Source organism: Mauremys reevesii, unplaced genomic scaffold (assembly GCF_016161935.1).
Source record: "Mauremys reevesii isolate NIE-2019 unplaced genomic scaffold, ASM1616193v1 Contig21, whole genome shotgun sequence".
NCBI lineage: Eukaryota > Metazoa > Chordata > Testudines > Geoemydidae > Mauremys > Mauremys reevesii.
In genome coordinates, this window is record NW_024100831.1 from 435,443 (window position 1) to 456,146 (window position 20,704).

At 52.5% G+C, this 20,704-nt stretch overlaps 1 long non-coding RNA gene across 1 annotated transcript; it reads left to right on the forward strand.

The window, feature by feature from the left end:
- The first annotated feature begins 14,784 nt into the window (after positions 1-14,784).
- On the forward strand, positions 14,785-20,132 carry LOC120393516. The gene is made up of 3 exons (XR_005592057.1): positions 14,785-15,175; positions 15,688-15,870; positions 20,016-20,132. It is a non-coding gene; the product is annotated as an uncharacterized LOC120393516 (long non-coding RNA).
- Positions 20,133-20,704: the final 572 nt, after the last annotated feature.

Genomic DNA, 20,704 nt, shown 5'->3' on the forward strand with positions numbered 1-20,704 from the left:
TGTAATCTTGTGGCACTGACGCGTTATAGCTTCATTTTACATCGGCTTACAGGGCGGGAGCGGGGGGGGCACCACCATTTTGGGCCCCACCAAAAATTATACAAACCTGCCGCCTATGTCCCGAAATGCACGACCTTGCACTTTTCACTATTAAATTTCATCCTATTACTATTACTCCAGTTTACAAGGTCATCCAGATCTTCCTGTAGGATATCCCGGTCCTTCTCTGTGTTAGCAATACCTCCCAGCTTTGTGTCATCTGCAGACTTTATTAGCACATTCCCACTTTTTGTGCCAAGGTCAGTAATAAAAAGATTAAATAAGATTGGTCCCAAAACTGATCCCTGAGGAACTCCACTAGTAACCTGCTTCCATCTGACAGTTCACCTTTCGGTACGACCTGCTGTAGCCTCCCCTTTAACCAGCTCCTTATCCACCTTTCATTTTTTAATATTGATCCCCATCTTTTCCAATTTAACTAATAATTCCCCATGTGGAACCGTATCAAATGCCTTACTGAAATCAAGATAAATTAGATCCACTGCGTTTCCTTTGTCTAAAAAATCTGTTACCTTCTCAAAGAAGGAGATCAGGTTGGTTTGGCACGATCTACCTTTTGTAAAACCATGTTGTATTTTGTCCCAATTACCATTGACCTCAATGTCCTTAACTACCCTCTCCTTCAATTTTTTTTCCAATACCTTGCATACTACCGATGTCAAACTAACAGGCATGTATTTACCCGGATCACTTTTTTTCCCTTTCTTAAAAATAGGAACTATGTTAGCAATTCTCCAGTCGTACGGTACAACCCCTGCGTTTACTGATTCATTAAAAATTCTTGCTAATGGGCTTGCAATTTCATGTGCCAGTTCCTTTAATATTCTTGGATGAAGATTGTCTGGGCCCCCTGATTTAGTCCCATTAAGCTGTTTACTCTCCTGTGTGTGTTGGGTGGGGGGAGGCGGTTTCAACAATCCTATCAATGTGCTGCTTGTGTCCCTTGTGTTTTCACATGGAGCTCTACTCCTCCCTTCCCCAAGTCCCCTCCCGATGGAGCTTCCTGCAGGACCGAGGTCCCCCAGGGCTGGGGTCTTCCTGCTCTAGATCAGATGAGCACACACACATTAACAGAGCGTGTCTGAGAGCACTGGGTAATCAGCACTCACAAGCTGATCCCTTGTATGTTCCTGGGTTGAACAGCAAGTTCAGACTGTTACTCCCGTAGGCCTTTGGACTCAGAGGCTGGGCTAAACAGCACTTTTTAACCTGCCACCCTCGTATGCCAGGCTCAGCACCTCCTTCTCCCCACTTTCATGCCACTTGATGAGCAAACCCCACAGGATTTTTGGGCGCTGCAGGGATCTTTAGCTTAGGTACAAAGTGTGTTGCTGCAGAATGAACGGGGAAGCCAAACACACCCACGGGACGGGGATGGGGATGGGGGGGAAGAGAGACGGGGTGGGGGGGGGAGAGAAAGAGAGAGAGGCAACCAGCTTAACCATGTACGTTATTTATCTCCAGGTAGTAACCATACCAGGGGAGCCAAACAACAAAACAGTTACAATATTAAATCTAACTGAAATGTGATTACAAAAGTCAGGGCTAGCAAACCCTCACCCATCCCGTACGGCAGGGTCGGGGGCTACACCTAGAGAGCTGGAGCTCACCGCTCCGTGACGCTTGGACCGATCAGGGATCCCAGGTGCTGTTGGTAGCTGAGAGTCCAGAGGGCTGGAGACAGGCAGAGCTCCCAGCACAGTTATTAAGGAAAAGATGAATTCCCCATGGAACTGAGGCAGAGTTTGTAGCCAGGCATGAGAACACCTACTTGAGCCTGAATAGGGGTTTCATAGCTAACAAACAATGGATCAAGGGAGACGACTAGATTTGTTTATGGGTAACCTGATGACTCACGGGAGTATCCCAGAGTTGTTCTGTTCAGGCTAGATGATAGGAGCTGATCATTCCTGGCTATGGGCAGTGTTGCTTCCAGGGAGCTCATAATGCAATTAGGCAGCTTCAGTATTTTGGATACCAACAGAGGATTTATTACTAGAATTGGCCTGGTAATTACTGGGCTGGGTGCATGCAGGTGTGGGTTCATGAACTTCTGGAGCAGAGATTTCCCATCATGCAATGCTTCCCCGCTTTTCGGGTCCCAGAGTTCAGTGTGGTTCTTGCCTTGGAGTTTCTGTTTTCCATTCCGTATGCTAATGGGGATGCCTCCCTGTCCCATCTTTGATGCATATGAGACTAGGGGAGTCTCCTCAATCCTACCACCCTTGTCTGGAGGGGCTTAGGTGTGTCTCCCACCACCTTTTCATTGCTTTTTGTAAGTCTTTCTTCTGATCAAGCAGAGGCTGGGGACGGGGGGTCCTTCCTGAGTCAGACAGGCTGGGTACAATGCCCTGGTTCCCCAAGAACACAGAGCTGGTAGGTAACACACCCCAGCACCTCCAGTTTCAATGCCTCCAGACACACGGGAGTGACTGATGTGTAAATATGTCGCTGACATAGATTTCAAGGCCAGAAGGGACAGCTGTGAGTATCTAGTCTGACCTCGTGTACAACACATGCCAGAGACCTGCCCCAAAAGAAATCCCAGGGCAGATCTTTTAGAAAAACATCCCCTCGTGACTTAAAAATTGTCAGTGATGGAGAATCCACCATGACCCTTGTTGTTTAAGTTGTTCAAATATATAATTATTCTCACTGTTAAAATGTTATGCCTTATTTACAGTCTGAGTTTGTCTAGCATCATCAACTGTCAGCCTTTGGATCATGTTTCACCTTTCTCTGCTAAATTGAAGAGTCCATTATTAAACATTTGTTCCTCCTGTAGACACTTATAGACCCTATGTCATAAACAGATAGTTAAGGGTTAATGCCTCTTTTATCTGTAAAGGGTTAAGAAGTTCACCTAGCCTAGCTGACACCTGACCAGAGGAACCAATCGGGGAACAAGATGTTTCAAAAGGAAGGAGGGAAGGTTCCTTTGTTTAGTCAGTTTCAGTTTCAGCCGGAGTGAAAAAGATCAAGGAACCAGCCTCTTATCAGAGTAGTAAGTTTTAGAAAGGAATAAATAGGTTTATGTTTATTTTCTTTTGTAACTTGTCTTGGTGCAATTAGGGGAATTATTAAATTGGGTATTCTTGTGTGTATTAAGGGTTTTGCCCAGGGGAACATCCTGTGTTTTCTATCTATTGTCTGTGAGATTAGCTGGTATGCTGTCTCCCAGGTTTTTTTTTCCTTTCTTTTACCTTTCTTTTCTTTAATTAAAAGCCTTCTTTTTAAGAACCTGATTGATTTACCCCGTTTTTTAGATCCAAGGGAATTGGATCTGGACTCACCGGGGAATTGGTGGAGGAGTCTCTCAAGGCTACCCAGGGAGGGGAAGGTTTTGGGGGGAAAGAGAGTGTTCCAGGTACACAGAAATCTGGATGGTGGCAGCGAGACCAGATCTAAGCTGGTAATTAAGCTTAGAAGTGTCCATGCAGGTCCCCGCATCTGTACCCTAAAGTTCAGAGTGGGGGTGAGACCTATGACATGGTGAGCAACGGAGGGATTTTAAAGGAACCTAGACAGATTTTTTCCCCCCTCCTTTGAGATGCTGGAGAAGCAGTGAAGGAGAGATACCCTGAAGGCAAACAGATAAAGTTTTTCTAACAAGGCTTTGGTTCCTCTGGTCAGGTGTCAGCTAGGCTAGGTGAACTTCTTAACCCTTTACAGATAAAAGAGGCATTAACCCTTAACTATCTGTTTATGACACCCTAATCAAGTGACCCCTGAACCTTCTCTTGGAATGAGCTCCTTGAGTCTGTCGCTATAAGGCAGGTTTTCTAACCCTTCAGTCATTCTCTCATGGCTCTTCTCTTACCCCTCACCAGTTTATCAATCTCCTTCTCGAACTGTGAGCACCAGCAGTGGACCCAGGATTCCAGCAGCAGTCGCACCAGTGTCAATACAGAGATAAAATAACCTCTCTCCTCCTACTCGAGATTCAGGCCTAAGAGCAGGAGAACTGTGTAGTCCCATGCCAAGGTGGGGAAGGGGACAAGGTCTGACGCAGAGGAGGTGCACTCAGAGAGACTAGGGAGAGGACAGCATAGTCATCGGCCCTGTGATTATGAATAAAATGCAAGGCCTGCTCCAACCAAAACACAAGTTGAAAGCCCTGAAGTTGATTTAAATCTTACCATTTAATGAGGGCTCCTACAGTAATTGTGTCATGCTCTTTTTTCTTTCTAATGGCTTTTAAATAGTGATGATTTGAAAGCACAGTGCTTAAAAACCAACAGCATTACGTATTTTAACTTGATTAGAATTGGGTGAGTAATTGCGTTTGGGGTTCAGTGGCTGTTCCAAAAAAAATCAAAAGAAAAAAAATCAGTCCAGGTAAAAAATAATCCACATTTTTTCAGACTTTTTGGTGAACCAAAGAAGTTTCTTCAGAGTGCTCCAAAGCAGGGATTCGAATCTCAGAGCTTGTCTATACCACGCAGCTTTTAGCAATGAGGCTGTGTCGACACACCTTGTCGCTAAAAGTCAGCGTGTGTGAACACTCTGTGTCAGCACTTTGTCGACACTTTTGTCAATAAAATACTTCCAGCCCCACGAGTGGCGTCAGCAGGAGAGCACTTCCGCCAACAAACCCGCTTTCACATTGCTGCTTGCGTTGAGCAGAATGTTTGTCTTTTGTGGGCACTTTTCTAAGCACCCGCAAAAGACAAGTTTTGTTGACAGCTTGCCAGTGTAGACAAACCCTCAGGCTCCCATATCTAAGGCAAGAGCATTCACCCTTAGGCTAAAGGTCAGAAAGAGAGTGTGAAATGCCACCAGCCCCACCTCCAACTCCATCTGCTCCTCCTCTGTCAGTTTTGTCACTGGTCAAAACCATTCCTGTGAAATGTACAGATTGTTTCGGGTTGACCAAAGCTGCATTTTTTCAGTGAATAAACTATTTGTCTGGGTGTGGGAGGGGAGAGGGGAAGCACCCTGCTCTGATTGTGATACTAATGTGTGGACATGTCAGCAGGACAGGGGTGCAATGCAGAGTTACCTCTCAACAGGAGGAAATTCATCAGGAATTGTCTTGGCTGTTAATAAAGCAACACAGGCCTTGAATTTTTGTTTATTGCCTGTGATCTGTTCATGACTTCTACTAAAAATACCTGTGACTAAATCTTAGCCTTACCCAGGAATCAGTGCAAACACTTCTAAGCGCCATAGCTAGAGGGCCGAGCTCTGTTGTGGTCCCCAACCTTTTCACTGCAAATGGATTTTCTGGTGATTCCTCTGTGGGGCTGGGCTGCTTCTGACCTGTGCTGCGGCAGACATGTGCAGGGGTCATGTACAATCCCGAAGGAGGCCTGGGGTGGGTGGCAGAGGAGACGCTGCCATGAGGGGAGATGGGCCGGGCTGGGGCTTTTACGTTCCTTCAAATGGCTTTTCATGTTTTTTCATTTTCCTCAGCTTCGGCCAGGTCCTGCCCATTGACGCCCAGAACTGATCGGCTGCGATGTTCAAAGCTGTTCCCATTACCGACAGCCAGAGAAATGCCACTGAGTGGAGCCTCGGAAGGACAACACTTTCGGGGGTACAGGGTGAATTGCAGCTTCCTGCTTATAGTGCAGGGGAGCCCTGTCTGTGCCCACTCCGGGGAAATTGGTCCCAAATCACCTGCTGTTCTTGGCTGCCTGACCAAGCTGGAAAGCAGCACACTGCTGCCCACGGCCCTCTCCCCCACCTCTCTCTACCCACGGAGCAGGGCTGCTTTCGTCCTCACCCCGACTCAGACCACCCCTGGGCCGTCTCGGGGGCTGCAGGCTCAGCGCTGCACTGACACCCAGGTGGCCAGGCACTCACAAACCCACCAGTGTCAGCGGGGCCATCAGCCCTCCAGCCACTGCCTGATCTGCTGAGCCAGTGCGAACGGCTGCAGAGGGGCCCCCTCTGGGTATGTCTACACTGCATTGTGAAGCTGGATTTCTGGGACCCTGGCTTGTGGAGTCAGTTTTTCCAAGCTGGACGTCAGTGTCCACACTGCAAACCTGGGTTTTAGAATTGCTGGATCCAGGTCAAAGCCATATGAACAAGTCCATACTGTTTGGGAGGAGGGATGGCTCAGTGGTTTGAGCACTGGCCTGCTAAATCCAGCGTTGTGAGTTCAGCCCTTCAGGGATCTGGGGCAAAACCAGTACTTGGTCCTGCTAGTGAGGGCAGGGGGCTGGGCTCAATAACCTTGCAAGGTCCCTTCCAGTTCTAGGAGATTGGTATATTTCCATATATTAGCATATTAACCAGCCAGAGCTTCCGGCTTGGGTCTGTGGCGAGAGCTGTGTCCACACTGCAAAATGACAGGCCTTGGACCCAAGTCACAGTGGATCACAGGCTCTGATGCACCCCCCAGCAGGGATCTAGCACCCAGATCCCGAGTGCTCGCTGACCTGAGTCAGAACGATGTCCGTGTGTGTGGATAGAAGGGGGGCTTGGCATCAAACCGGAGTCAGAGCCCAGGCTTGGTGTGCAGTGTAGAGATACACCCCACTGGCTTAGCTTCCAGCATCCCACGACAGCTCAGGATGATCAGTCAGTTTCATTCAGGGCCCAGACCCACCAGTGGTGTAACTTGGATTTAGCTCCATTGCCTCCAGCAGAGCTACAAGCATAAACCTCTGTGTGCCTCAGTTTCCCCTATATTTATGGCAGCCGGGATCTCGGGTGGAATAGCTGCCCACCCAAAAGAGGAACTGGTTTTATTGCAGCTGCAGAAATAGTTCAATGCCCCAGAGAACACAGACATTGCTGGCCAGAAAATCAATCTTGTGTTGTTCAATTTTTGTGTTTATTTGAACAATCCACAGTGCACTTTGCTTTGTAGGGGCTGGACTTCCCCGAAGTGGGCTGGTTTACAGCCAGGAGAACTGGCACAAGCTGAAATTGCAGCACAGAGTATTTCCAAAAGAAAACATGACCCGTGGTGCCCTGGCTACGCTGCATCTGCCATGAATCGATTGCCCAGCTAAATGAACCCAACATGGAGATTTCAAAGGAACTCAGCTGGGTCTTGCAGTGCCTGAGGGGACCACAGCCTCCCTCTGATGGTACCCAGCAAAGCCTGTTTCCAAGGGGACCCATCACAGCCTCTCTCCAATGGCAGTCTTGAAACCAGCCCATGCAGCCTCTCAGTGGCCCAGCAGTAGATTGACGCAGACCAGCCATCACTAGGTAGCGGTTTGTCCCAGCTGGACATGGCACCTGCATCCCCCCTGAGCTCACATTTGGGCCACTCCCCTGGCCAGACACACTGCGGGAAAAGAGTGACCCACGGCACCAGCAGGGCTGTAATAGTCCCTGAGGCCTCAGGCCTGGTAGGGAAGTAGGCACAACGGGGCCCTGATCTCACGTGTCTGTGCTGCGCCTGGCGCCATGGGGCCCTGATCTCAGTCACTAATAATTAATTATTAACTAGTAGGGCTGTCGATTAATCACTAAACACCTGCGATGAACTGAAAACAAAACGGACATGTTATTTTTTATTGCGTTAGTCGCATACCGGTGGGTGGGGAGGGAGGCATCGGCAGCAGGGGGACTGAAGCCCCAGCCCACAGCTCTGTGGGCTTTGGGGGGCTGGAGCCCCATGCCCCGAGAGTGGCTGAAGCCACAAGCCCCACAACCAAAAGGGGCTGGAGCCCCATGCCCTGAGGGCTGCTGAAGACACAAGCCCAGCATCCTGAGCTGGGCTGAAGCCCAGAGCCCCCATCCCTGAACCTATATTTGAAAATAGAGACCCCCCCCCCAAAATATTTCAATAAATGGTATATTCTGATATTGTTTAACAGGATGATTAAAACTGCGATTAATTTTTTAATCACCTGACAGTCCTATTTACTGGTGAGTGAGACTCATAACCCTGGGACACCTTCCCCAAACCCTTGACCATGGCTTATTCCATTTTTCTCTTCCAAAGACACTGAGGTGCCCCGGTGCCATGCAGCAAATCACATCGAGGCCTGGGACTTTGCTCTTCAGCAGCCTGCTTTTTAAATGGCCTGTATACCATGGATTTCTACTGAACCTGGTCCCCATGTTAGCAGGGAGGGGAGCAGGGCTTGCAGCCGTGAGCCGTGGGTGCCAGTCACAGTTCCAGAGTGAACGTTTGTTCAGAGTGGAGTTTTGCATCTGTAACTTACCCCTGGGTTGGGTCTGGCTGCAGGGACTGAATTTGGAACTGCGTTAGCTTGAGAGAGGAGCTGTAGACACAGATAACACCTATACCTCTCCTAGCCACTAGAGAGAGTGATGGTCACCCTTGGGTACCATGGGCTCCCTCCCTCCTCCCAGTGCCTCCCGCCCGCTGCGATGAGCCATTTTGTGAAGCGCCGGAGGCTCAAGTGGGGGGGGGGGGGTGAGGATATGGCTCACTCAGGGGAGGGGCAAGAAGAGGCAGTGGTGACTTGGGGAAAGGGGTGGAGTGGGGGGCGGAGCCTGGGACAGAGCCAGGGGTCCAGAACCCCCTGACTGGCACTGGTGTCTCCTAGAATAAAGGACACGGCGACTAGCTGGTGTGGAAATTTTTAATAAAAATGTTTCTGACACCATCTAACACTGAGTGGCAAATGCAACTGGGAAAGAAAATACACCGGTGAAAATCGAGGCTTCCAACAGGAGGTGGAGAATAAGTACTTTCCCCTTGAACGTAATGGTGAGGCCGTGTGTCTTCTTTGCCACATGTGTGTGTCTCAGTTCAAATCTTCAAACTTGCAGTGTCATTTCGCTTCTAGCCATGCACGTGTGGATCAAGAATTCCCACCAGGTTCTGAACTCTGCACTTTGCAACTGAAAACTTTGAAAAAACAAAAAGATGTAGAAGCCCAGTTCTGTCTGAATTCCGTCCGTCTGCCTCCTGTTCGGCACCGTTTCCCATCAGCCTTTCCTGTAATTGGTCACTGTGACGTTTTATGATCTTTTCCTCACTTTTCACTGCTCAGCCCATGGTTAGGGTAGGTTTGAGGCCCAGTTACCACAACATAATCCAGTGTCGCTCCCCCAGCAGAACAAGCATCTGGTGGGACAAGCGCAGGGTCTGACTGATCATCCTCTCTGGGGATGGCTAGGAATTCCCCTCCCCCCCAAGTGAGACTGGCAGTGACCTTGGGAGCAGTTTCCCTTCCTTGGCTGCAAGGGATGAGGATCACTCGCCAGGATTATCTGGGCATCTCTCACTTAACCAGTTCCCTGCCATTGCAGTGAACTCAGGCACTGATGCATCTCGGTTCCCCCTAGCCACTCCCCATGGCATGTAAGCTGAGTCTTCTGTGAGCTGTGACACTGATTGTTGGGTGTAGTGTGTGGGTGCTGGGGGGAGGCCTACTGGGGGTGAGACTAGGTGAGCTGGTGGGTCCTTCTGGGGTTAAATTCTATGACTTTGACTGTGTGGTTTTCTGAGCTAGGGGCCAATAATCATTGCAGTTCAGCGACAGCTGGATGCCTGGCTTCCTTAGCCTGTGTTGATGATCCCAGCCCATGGTTAAAGTGACCTTTCCCATCACATTTGTCCTGCTTTGGACAATTCCAAAATCCAAGCTGAGCACAGCATCACCTTCCACACTAGCAGGGCCGGCTTTAGGCCTATTTCACCAATTCCCCTGAATCGGGCCCTGTGCCTAAGAGGGCCTCGTGCCCAGTGAGAATCCCTTCCCTGGCTAGAGGTGCCTTTTTAATTTTTACTCACCTGGCGGCGCGCTGGGTCGGCGGCGGCACTTCGGCAGTGGGTTCTTCGCTTGTTCTGGGTCTTCAGCAGCGGGTCCTTCTGTGCCGCTGAGGACCTGGAGCGAGTGAAGGACCCGTCGCCGAAGTGCCGCCGAAGACTCGGAGCACTGTCCAGTGAGTACAAGCCCCACATGTTTTTTTACACGTGTGGTTTTTTTTTTAAGTCATCCCTGCCGGGGGCCTGTCGAAACTGTTCAAATTGGGCCCCGCACTGCCTAAAGCCGGCCCTGGCTGCAGGGAATACATCACCTCTCTCTATGTGAGACCGATGCATGTGTATCTATCATTCTCTATAGAGATAGAAAGAGAGTCAGGTACCTTTATTTGCTATTTTTCTCACTGTCTCGGATACTATGGGATAGTATTAAAATGGAAAAGAGTCAGTGATGGTTATGAAGGAGATTAGAGCGAGACAATGGCAGATAGGAAACAGTCAGTATGAAAGTTTGAGAGTTCACTGAAATAGCTGAAGGCTAAGAAATAAAAACGATGACACAAGATGACAAAGCGCCAGGTTTAATTTTTAAAGCAAATTTTACTGAACATTTTCTACTGATGCCCAGGCAAATTTCCGTCTATGCAGAGCCCTTCCCTGCTATGGTGACACTGAATGCACGATGTCAAGTAACACACAGACTGAAACAATGTTAATGTAGCTTTTGCCTTGTGGCCCAGCTCCCCCGGCCAGAGCCCCGCAATCCTGTAGTCCTGCTTCCCCGGCTGGAGCCCCACAACCCCGCTCTCCTGGCAGGAGCCTGGAGGCCCCGCTACTCCGGCTAGAACCCCGCAACCCTGGAGCCCCGCTCTCCTGCCCAGAGCCCTGCAACCTCGTAGCCCCGCTCTCCCGGCCGGATCCCCGCAACCCCGCAGCCCTGCTCTTCCGGCCGGAGGCCCACAACGCCACAGACCTGCTCTCCCGGCTGAGCGGGGCAAGTCCTGCGGCCCTGTTACCCCGGCCGGAGCCCCGCAACCCCGCGGCCCCGGTCCCCTGGCCCAAGAGTGGCAAGTGCGGCTGCCCATCTCCCGCGGCCGGAGCCCCAAAACCCCGTGGCCCCACTACCACCGCCAGAGCACGGAAATCCGAAGTGCTGCCCAGAGAGAACATGCCCCACGACTCGGGCCCCACACTGGCTAAAGCCAGCCCTGCATACTAGGGAGTTTTTCATCCATTATCACAGCAATCGCTGACATAACGATGTCCCTCCCCAGTTATGGAACTTGCAGGCAAAATGACATCGCTCCCCGGATCTTCTCCTTCTCCACTCCATGCTTGTTACCATCCTATCGTTACAGAACATGTTTCTCAGCTGCCCTCGATGGCACCTCTCCTCCTTGGATCAAACACTCGCTTGTGATTAGAGACGGCCACTAACCCATTTCAGGATAACAACACCCCACCGGTTCCACCCACTGTCCTGATGGAGGTTCAGATGATGCCCCCCTGACTGACTTTCCCTAGACAGGAAGAAAAGAAATAACATAACCAAGTACAATTTATACCAGCACGACTAGTCACCTGTTCACATGGCTCTTTCTATCAGGATGTTTTCACATCACCAGCCCAACTCCATTTCACTCCCATCCCAACCTCCCTGGAGCTTTCCTCTCCAGCCCAATGGCCTTTCAGCCGGCTCCCAGGAAGTCTCTATTGCTGCCAAGGAGTCTGAGAGGTGGGACAGACTCAGCAAGTTCTGCTCTAATGGAAATTCGTCCCTGCCCCAACTCTTCCGGCCTCGACTTCTACACCCACGTTCTGTTCCCGCTGCCGAGCACCCTCTCCCCTGGTATTGTTATTATTTTAAATCAGTGAGCTGGAAGGTTCTGCAGGGTCACTGCAGGCCCACAGCCCAGGTGTCTAACACACCAACCCCCCCATTATCCATTGCACCACACAGCCCTTCAGAGGGACTGAGCCAGGTTGGGTTCTCCTGTCTCTCACCGCTAGATCCCACACTCCTCTCCCAGGGACCTGGTCATCGCAGGCTACAGCTGACACGTTAATGCTGAGGAACCCGCTGGGAAAACGTGTGCCGACTCCTTCTCCAGAAAGGCGCTAGCAGTGACCGCTGCAGCTCAGAGAGTCAGAGGCTACGCCACAGGATCCTGCCATTTCAGTGAGGTTTTCACAAGGATGTTTTTAGCTCATGTTTTTAGCCCAAGCTAAAAAAAAAAAAAAAAAGCCCTGGCAGCACAATCGTGCCGCACCACTCTTCGGCAAGTACTTCGCTCTGAGAGGGACTGAGGAACCTGCCACCAAATTGCCGCTGAAGACCCCGAAGTGCCACCCCTATAGAGGCGGGAGGGCCGCCCCTTGGCAGGGCTGGCTTTAGCCAGTGCAGGGCCCTATTCGTGGGGCATGTACTCTCTGGGCAACACTTAGGATTTCCGCGCTCCAGCAGTGGTAGCGGGGCCACATGGTAGCGGTCCGTGGGGTTGCAGGGTTCTGGCCAGGGGAGCAGACCATGGGGGGCTGGGGCAGCCAGAGAGAGCCTGGGCGGTTTGTGCCGGGCTCTGGCAGCGGGGGGCAGAGGCGCAGGACTTGCCGCTGCCGGGAGGCGCGACCGCAGGGATGCGGGGCTCTGGCTGGGAGAGCGGGGCTGCGGGGTTGCGGGGCTCCGACCGCGGTAGCGGGGCCATGGGACTTGCCGCGATCAGCCGGGGGAGCGGGACCGCGGGGTTGCAGGGTTCTGGCTGGGGGAGCAGACCGTGGGGTTGTGGGGCTCCAGCCAGAGAGCGGGGCTGCGGGTTGCCGGGCTCTGGCCGGGGTAGCGGGGCCGCAGGAGTTGCCGGGGTACCAGGGCCCTGGGGCTCCAGCCAGGAGAGCGGGGCTGCGGGGCTCTGGCCAGGGGAGCGGGACCGGGGGGTTGCGGGGCTCCAGCTCGGAAAGCGGGCTGTGGGGCTGCAGGGTCCCAGCCACGGTAGCGGGGCCACAGGACTTGCCACGCTCAGCCGGGGGAGTAGGACCGCGGGGTTGCAGGGCTGCGGCCGGGAGCGGGACCACAGGATTGCGGGGCTCTGGTTGGGGGAGCGGGTCTGCAGGACTTGCCGGGCTCCAGCCGGGGGAGCGGGGCCACGAGGTTGCAGGGCTCCGGCCGGGGGAGCTGGGCCAAAAGGCAAAAGCTACATTAACATTGTCATGAGGTTGTATCCCTGACCATCTTGGATAACAGCCATTGATGGACCTATCATCCCTTTAATTATCTAATCCCTTTTTGAACCAAGTCATACTTATGGCTTTCACAACATCCTCTGGCAAGGAGTTCCACAGGTTGCCTGTGTGTTGTGTGAAGAAATATTTCCTTTTGTTTGCTTTAAATCTGCAGCCTATTAATTTTCTCGGGTGAACTCTGGATCTTGTGTTATGTGGAGGGGTAAATAACACGTCTCTATTCATTTTCTCCACACCAGTCATGAGTTTGTAGGTCTCTGCTGTTCTATAGACCTTATGGTGCTCACTGTGTCTTCGCCAACTGCCCTCTGTGCTCATCTCCACCACGTCTGTACACACACACACCTGCCCAGGGGCTGGAGGAGTTTGTCACCTCTCCTCCACCTTAATGTAGCTGAACAATTAATACATTAAATAACAGCAATGCTAATAATGTGTTAACGCTGCCAGGTTGCAAAACATCTCTCCCCACCTCAGATTGCCTCAGTGCCTGGCCCGGATCCTGGAGCTGGCAGCTATGCTGGGATCAGGGCCGTCCCTAGCTATTCTGGGGCCAACTCAGCTGTGAGTGGGCCCCAGGCCTCCACGAGGGGGGGGGGGCTGATTTGGGGAAGAGGGGAGAACCACCCCCCAGCCCTCACCAGCGGTGCGGCTGGGGCCTGGTCTGCACTTCCTGCTGCCAGGAGTGCAGGCCCAGCCATGCTGGCTGCTGCAGAGCTCAGGGGAGTGGGGGCCATGGGGCTGGGCAGGGGTGGGGAAGAGTGGAGCAAGGGTGGGGGCATGCCCAACCATGGAGAGAACCCAGGAGTCCTGGCTCCCAGCCCCCCGCTCTAACCCACTAGACCTCAATCCCCTCCCGGAGTCCAGGAGAGAACCCAGGAGTCCTGGCTCTCAGCCCCCCCGCTCTAACCACTAGACCCCACTCCTCCCCCAGAGCCAGGGAGAGAACCCAGGAGTCCTGGCTCTCAGCCCCCCCGCTCTAACCACTAGACCCCACTCCTCCCCCAGAGCCAGGGAGAGAACCCAGGAGTCCTGGCTCTCAGCCCCCCTGCTCTAACCACTAGATCCCACTCCTCCCCCAGAGCCAGGGAGAGAACCCAGGAGTCCTGGCTCTCAGCCCCCCCGCTCTAACCACTAGATCCCACTCCTCCCCCAGAGCCAGGGAGAGAACCCAGGAGTCCTGGCTCTCAGCCCCCCTGCTCTAACCACTAGATCCCACTCCTCCCCCAGAGCCAGGGAGAGAACCCAGGAGTCCTGGCTCCCAGCCCCCCGCTCTAACCACTAGACCCCACTCCTCCCCCAGAGCCAGGGAGAGAACCCAGGAGTCCTGGCTCTCAGCCCCCCTGCTCTAACCACTAGACCCCACTCCTCCCCCACAGCCAGGGAGAGAACCCAGGAGTCCTGGCTCTCAGCCCCCCTGCTCTAACCACTAGACCCCACTCCTCCCCCAGAGCCAGGGAGAGAACCCAGGAGTCCTGGCTCTCAGCCCCCCTGCTCTAACCACTAGACCCCACTCCTCCCCCACAGCCAGGGAGAGAACCCAGGAGTCCTGGCTCTCAGCCCCCCTGCTCTAACCACTAGACCCCACTCCTCCCCCAGAGCCAGGGAGAGAACCCAGGAGTCCTGGCTCTCAGCCCCCCTGCTCTAACCACTAGATCCCACTCCTCCCCCAGAGCCAGGGAGAGAACCCAGGAGTCCTGGCTCCCAGCCCCCCGCTCTAACCACTAGACCTCAATCCCCTCCCGGAGTCCAGGAGAGAACCCAGGAGTCCTGGCTCTCAGCCCCCCCGCTCTAACCACTAGACCCCACTCCTCCCCCAGAGCCAGGGAGAGAACCCAGGAGTCCTGACTGTTACAGCTGCCTCCAGGCCCAGAGGCACAAGCCGCCGCTATCTCAGCGCAGGGAATTAGCTGTCTCCTGTACCCAGGATTGCCTTGTCCCGAGCGCGATTAGATGTGACCTGTGACTGGGACGAAAGTCCGCCCTCCTTGTCGCGTTGCACTTTGAGTTGTTTTCCAGGCAGCTGGCAGCCCCCTCGGAGGGAACAGGACTGAACCCAGCAGGGTGGGAGATTGCCTGGCCCCCAGCCCCAAACCTTATTCCACAAGGCCGGGCACCCAGCCCCATCTCGGCAGGCGCTTCAGGGGCTGGGAACACGTGGGGATTGGAGAAGCAGCCCCCAAAGGATCTGTACGGGCCAGGAGGGGACAGGCGGCAGCTGGGCCTGAGCAGGTAGGAAGGAATGAGGAGAATCCCTCATAATCCACAATTTGCCTGGGTGGACAGGGTGGGTCAGAGGATAGGGACTAGGCTGGGAAGCAGGACTCCTGGGGTCCATCCCGGCTTTGGAGAGGGGAGTAGTGTGGTCTAGTGGGGGCCTGGGATCCAGGACTCCTGGATTCTCTCTCTGGAAGGGAAGTGGGTCAGAGCAGGGGAGCTGGGAGCCACGACTCCTGAGGTCCATCCCTGGTTTGGGGAAGGGAGTGGGGTTGAGCAGGGGGAGTTGGGGTCAGGTCTCCTGTGTGATCATAGTTAGTCTGTCTATGCCTCAGTTTTTCCTCCATAAAATGGGTGTCGTGGTCCCATGCCCTTATACGGGGGTTGGCTAAATTTAATCTTGGCTAAAGGTGGTTGGATAGTCTGGCAGCGGGGCTGGGGTGGCTCAGAGACATACCTACAAGTACAATAGAAAGGACAGTCCCATTTGGGATGGCGGCACAGAGACTGAAAGTTCTGTCTGGCAGGTTCGTTCCCCAGCAGCGGAGATTCTCCTCCAAGGATCCACTCCGGAGAGCAGCTTTAGCGCCTGAGCCGGAGGCTGGTTGGTCACTGCAGATCCCATATCCCCCTTCGCCTGCCCACATCCGTCCTCATGGGCTCCAACTCCCGGCTGGGTTACACCAAGATGAAGATCTACGCAGAAAAAGGTAAATCCTGCATGGTACCCAGGGTACCAAAGAAACACACCCCGTGGGCCCCGGGGCAACTTCACGGTCCCTACACACCAGCTAGCCACACCGTGGAGACACCCCATTCTCCCACCCACTGCAGTTCTCACTGCACTCTGCTGCCCTGGGCCCAGGATACTGCATAGCCATCCCAAAGCCTGACCCTCCCTCTCCCCCTCCCCAACCCATCCCACCCTCTGCTACCCGGTGCCCAGGATACTGTATAGCGACTCCAAGAACTGCCCCTTCTCCACCCCACCCCACCCCACCCAACCTATGTTACTCCTAGTAACCATTATACAGTATAGCCGCCCTTCCCCACTTCACCCTCTGCTGCCCCCTAGTGCTCATTATACAGTATAGCTGCCCCATTCCCCACACTCACCCTCTGCTGCCCCCTGGTGCCCATTATACAGTATAGCCGCCCTTCCCCATCCCACCCTCTGCTGCCCCCTAGTGCCCATTATACAGTATAGCCGCCCTTCCCCACCCCACCCTCTGCTGCCCCCTGGTGCCCATTATACAGTATAACCGCCCTTCCCCACTTCACCCTCTGCTGCCCCCTAGTGCCCATTATACAGTATAGCCGCCCTTCCCCACTTCACCCTCTGCTGCCCCCTGGTGCCCATTATACAGTATAACCGCCCTTCCCCACTTCACCCTCTGCTGCCCCCTAGTGCCCATTATACAGTATAACCGCCCTTCCCCACCCCACCCTCTGCCCCCTGGTGCCCATTATACAGTATAGCCGCCCTTCGCCAGCCCACCCTCTGCTGCCCCCTAGTGCCCATTATACAGTATAGCCGCCCTTCCCCATCCCACCCTCTGCTGCCCCCTAGTGCCCATTATACAGTATATCCACCCTTCCCCACCCCACCCTCTGCTGCCCCTAGTGCCCATTATACAGTATAGCCGCCCTTCCTCACCCCACCCTCTGCTGCCCCCTGGTGCCCATTATACAGTATAGCCGCCCTTCCCCACTTCACCCTCTGCTGCCCCCTAGTGCCCATTATACAGTATAGCCGCCCTTCCCCACTTCACCCTCTGCTGCCCCCTAGTGCCCATTATACAGTATAGCCGCCCTTCCCCATCCCACCCTCTGCTGCCCCCTAGTGCCCATTATACAGTATAAGCAACTTCCCATCCCACCCTCTGCTGCCCCTAGTGCCCATTATACAGTATAAGCAACAGACGTTCTGCAGCATGAGCTTTCGTGGGTGAATACCCACTTCTTCAGATGCAAGAGATGTATTCACCCACGAAAGCTCATGCTGCAGAACGTCTGTTAGTCTATAAGGTGCCACAGGATTCTTTGTTGCTTTTACAGATCCAGACTAACACGGCTACCCCTCTGATATTATACAGTATAGCCGCCCTTCCCCACCCCACCCTCTGCTGCCCCTAGTGCTCATTATACAGTATAGCCGCCCTTCCCCACTTCACCCTCTGCTGCCCCCTAGTGCCCATTATACAGTATAGCCGCCCTTCCCCATCCCACCCTCTGCTGCCCCCTAGTGCCCATTATACAGTATATCCACCCTTCCCCACCCCACCCTCTGCTGCCCCTAGTGCCCATTATACAGTATAGCCGCCCCATTCCCACCCCACCCTCTGCTGCCCCTGGTGCCCATTATACAGTACAGCCGCCCTTCCCCAACCCCCCCCAAGGGTGCCCCTAGTGCCCATTATACAGTATAGCCACCCTTCCCCACCCCACCCACTGCGGCCCCTAGTGCCCATTATACATTACAGCCGCCCTTCCCCACCCGCACCCTATGCTGCCCCTAGTGCCCATTACACAGTATAGCCACCCTTCCCCACCCCACCCTCTGCTTCCCCCGTGGCCATTATACAGTATAGCCGCCTTCCCCATCCCCATGCTCTGCTGCCCCCAAGTGCTCAATACAAAGTATAGCTGCCCTTCCCCACCCCACACCCTGCTGCCCCCTAGTGCCCATTATACAGTATAGCCGCCCTTCCCCACCCCACCCTCTGCTGCCCTCTAGTGCCCCTTATACAGTATATCCACCCGTGCCCTCCCCACCCACTGCTGCCCCCAGGTGCCCATTATACAGTATAGCCGCCCTTCCCCACCCCCACCCTCTGCTGCCCCCTAGTGCCCATTATACAGTATAGCCGCCTTTCCCTGCGCCAGGCTCTGCTGCCACCCAGTGCCCATTATACAGTATAGCTGCCCTTTCCGACCTGTCACAATCTGGGTCTTGAGGATACCTGCTCTCTCACAAGTGCTGTCAAGGAATTGAAAAAATTGTGATTAATTGTGGAATTGTAGAATTATGTACAAAAAACCTGCACTCAAAACCAAAATAATGAAAACTAGAGCCTAAAGTCCACTGAGTCCTTCTTGTTGTTCAGTCAATCACTGAGAAAAAGAAATTTGTTTACATATTCAGGAGAAAATGCTGCCTGCTTCTTGTTTATAATGTCACCTGAAAGTGAGAATAGTCATTCACATGTGACAGTTGTAGCCGACGATGCAAGATATTTACATGCCAGTCGTGCTAAAGATTCATACGTTTCTTCATGCTTCAACCACCATTCCAATGGACATGCATCCACACAGATGACAAGTTCTGCCTGATAACAATCCAAAGCAGGACAGACCAACACATGTTCATTTTCATCAACTGAGTCAGATGCCAGCAGCAGAAAGTTGATTTTCTTTTTTGGTGGTTTGGGTTCTGTAGTTTCCATATCAGAGTGTTGCTCTTTTTAAACTTCTGAAAGAATGTTCCACTCCTCGTCCCTCTCAGATTTTGGAAGACACTTCAGATTCTTAAACCTTGGACGAGTGCTGTAGCTATCTTTAGAAACCTCACATTGGTACCTTCTTCGTGTTTTGTCAAATCTGCAATGAAAGTGTTCTTAAAACAAACATGTCCAGTACATCCGAGTCATCATCTGAAACTGCAGTAAGATGAAATATATGGCAGCATGCGAGTAAAACACAGAGCAGAAGACATACAATTCTTCCCTAAGGAGTTCAGTCACAAATTTAATCAATGCATTTTTTTTAACGAGTGTCATCAGCATGGAAGCATGTCTTCTGGAATGGTGATCAAAGCAGGAAGGGGCATAAGAATGTTTAGCATATCTAGCATGATGTTGTGAAGGCTAGGACTATAACAGCATTTAAAAGAGAACTGGATAAATTCATGGTGGTTAAGTCCATAAATGGCTATTAGCTAGGATGGGTAAGAATGGTGTCCCTAGCCTCTGTTTGTCAGAGGATGGAGATGGATGGCAGGAGAGAGATCACTTGATCATTGCCTGTTAGGTTCACTCCCTCTGGGGCACCTGGCATTGGCCACTGTCGGTAGACAGATACTGGGCTAGATGGACCTTTGGTCTCACCCGGTATGGCCGTTCTTATGTAAATACCTTGTGATGACAGCTTCAACAGTCCCATGTGAACACCTGTTCTCGCTTGCAGGTGACATTGTAAATAAGAAGTGGGCAGCATTATCTCCCTCAAATGTAAATAAACTTGTTTGTCTTAGCGATTAGCTGACCAAGCAGTGGGACTGAGTGGACTTGTAAGCTCTAAAGTTGTACATTGTTTTGTTTTGGAGTGCAATTATGTAACAAAAAACCCCAACATTTGCAAGTTGCATTTTCATGATAAAGTGATTACACTACAGTACTTTTATGAGGTGAATTTGAATATACTATTTATTTTGTTTATCATTTTTACAGTGCAAATATTTGTAATAAATAATAATATAAAGTGAGCACTGTACACTTTGTATTCCGTGCTGTAATTGTAATCAATATATTTTAAAATGTAGAAGAACATCCAAAATATTTAATAAATTTCAATTGGTATTCTATAGTTTAAGAGTGCGATTAAAACTGTGATTAATCAAGAATAATTTTTAAATCACATTTAATTTTTTGAGTTAATCGCGTGAGTTAACTGCGAGTAATTGACAGCCCTAATTGTAAATGTTTTTATGTTCTATGAGAGTCTCTGCCCAGGGTCCCTGTCCTCCAGAGCCCGAGAAAGGGACATGGAGCAGCTCTTGTTTGAGCAACTGCAGTAGGCTTTGCTGTGTCTACCTGTTTGCCTAGGATCTCACCTGCTGGGTTGTCTCTCTCCGCAGAGGATGTCACTCTGGACCCAGACACAGCTCACCCCAGTCTGACCCTTTCCAAGGACAGGAGAAGTGTGACAGTCACAAACACAAGGCTGGCTCTGGCCAATGACCCGGGGAGATTCGACGTTTACTCCTGCGTGCTGGGCTCTGCTGGCTACAGATCAGGGACACATTACTGGGATGTGGAGGTGACCGGCACGGGGGGCTGGGCTCTGGGTGTCACCAGGGAGTCCGCCAGCAGGAAGGGCTGGTTCAATTTCAGTCCTGAGCAAGGCACCTGGGCCATCCAGCTCTCCATGGGCCAGTACCGGGAAGTCACCTCAGAATGGAGCCCGCTGGACCCACCACAGAGCCCCAGCAAGATCAGAGTGTATTTGGACTATGAAGGGGGGGATGTGTGCTTCTATGATGCAGACAACATGGCCCCCATCCACGCCTTCACCTCCTCCTTCCAGGGGAAGATCTACCCCTTCTTCTGGGTCTGGTCTGTAGGGGCTTCCCTTAGACTGTAACCGTAACATGTCTGGATTTTAGCCTGTAAACCCCTCTGTTCTGCCTGCCACGCTGCCCCTTGTGCATGGATGGGACATGCCCCTTAATAAAACCAAGCAGCCGCTACCTCCTCCTTCCCCTTAATTGCCGTCTCTGCCACGATGCTTCCAGAGCTCAGGCTGGCGATCAGGGCAGGAAGGTGA